Below are 1,755 nucleotides of genomic sequence, written 5' to 3'. Positions count from 1 at the left end.
GGGGATTACGAGGTATGGACAAGGCTACCACCACCTGTCGGCTACCCCTCAACCGTAGGGCACGAGGCAAACAAAGACAGCCTCTAGCCTAGACACCACATCTCTGCTATCGACTACTACTCTAGCGCTGTATAGGGTGATCCGTTTTTATCAGGAGCCCTCTTCTAGAGTATCCACCATGGGGACAGAAGACGAACCCACAAACAAGTAAGAGCAAAGCTTAACTAATCAAAAGACTTTGTAACCACAAGTACCACGAACACTTACTTAGCGAATGTATTCATCGAGGTACAAAGGTAGGTGTTTGTTGAGGTACAAGCTCGGGGAGACACCGACAAGTCCGGCACTTCCCTGATCTTCCCCTCACATCTCTCCAACTACTTGCTCTAGATAGCTAGCTAGGGCCTAAGCCCATTGGAGTGATACTATACTTATTCTCAAAGGTGTAGCTATTCTCTTGTATGTGTTGTTCCAAATGAGGAGGAGGGAGACTCCTTTTATAGGTGGAGAGGAGGGGGGTCTTTGAAAAATGCTCATCCCCTCATGGAAGGTACCAAACCGACCTCTATGTACGTTGAACCTGGGCGTCACCCTGTGAACCATCCTTGGAGAGGTGGTATGAACCGACCAGGCAAGGTTGGGCTCGAGGCAGGCCACTAGGGGTGCGCCCGCACCATGGGTGTGGCCGCACCCTAGGTTGGCCACCTTGAGTCCAATTTCGTTGGGCTACTTCTTGTGATCTCCTGGACTTGGCCCATGGTGGTGTTTCGCAGAGTTGAGATGGTTTGGTTGGATTTTGAGCTTGTTCTCCACTTGTTCTAGGCCCTGATTTGGTTGGTTGTGGGCCTCCTTCCCCTTTGGCTCATGTCGGGTACTTATATTATTGTATTTCATGTATACTTTAGGTATTTCTTGTGTAATTCCGACATGTCCTTCTGCAAAAGATCAAACACCAAAACTTGTGAAAATGGTTACTTCTAAAGTCCTATTTCTAGGTTTGGTGTCTGTATGCTAGGATTTTATGCGAGAGTTGGTGGTTAAAAGTGTGAGTTAAGAACCACCAACACCGCACCAGGGAGAAACGAACCTCCCAACAGCTAGGCTCCATGGTGCTTTAAGCACCGTGCGAACCTAGCCCACGATGCATACAGGAAACACAAACACGTGCGGTTGCACCATCTGGACCTGTTCCTGGCCACGGTCCAGGCAAACAAACACGCCCCGGTTACTCTTCCAAGAACATAAGGCAGTAGTTCTATTTCTGCTAGCAATTACTACCATTTCTCCTCCAAAGTTGAGGAGTCATGGTGCTCATCGTTGGACGGAAAAGGAGAAGAGGACAGACTAATTTAACTATGACACATGGGCACCACACGTCACGATAGTTATAAGAGATGAGGTTTACTTAATCTGTTACAACGCTGCACCCCTATATGCTCAAATTGCTTCTTAAGATGTTCCTTTAGCTGATTATATTATTCTAGGATATCTGGAGGACTTGCTTTTAGGACAGCCACAACACAGCTACTACAATCATATGCCTCGGAAAAAAAAAGTCACATGCCACGTATTTCAAGGAGAAATGAAGCTAAGGTCATGTTTAGTTCTAAAAATTTTTCTCAAAAAGTGCTACAGTAGTCATCACATCGAATCTTATAATACATGTATGGAGTATTAAATGTAGACGAAAAAAAATTAATTGCACAGTTTGGTTGGAAATCGCGAGACGAACGTTTTAAACCTAATTAGTCCATA

The sequence above is a fragment of the Miscanthus floridulus genome, unplaced genomic scaffold (assembly GCF_019320115.1).
Source record: "Miscanthus floridulus cultivar M001 unplaced genomic scaffold, ASM1932011v1 fs_708_1_2, whole genome shotgun sequence".
NCBI classification, from domain to species: domain Eukaryota; kingdom Viridiplantae; phylum Streptophyta; class Magnoliopsida; order Poales; family Poaceae; genus Miscanthus; species Miscanthus floridulus.
This window is presented reverse-complemented; position numbering follows the sequence as displayed.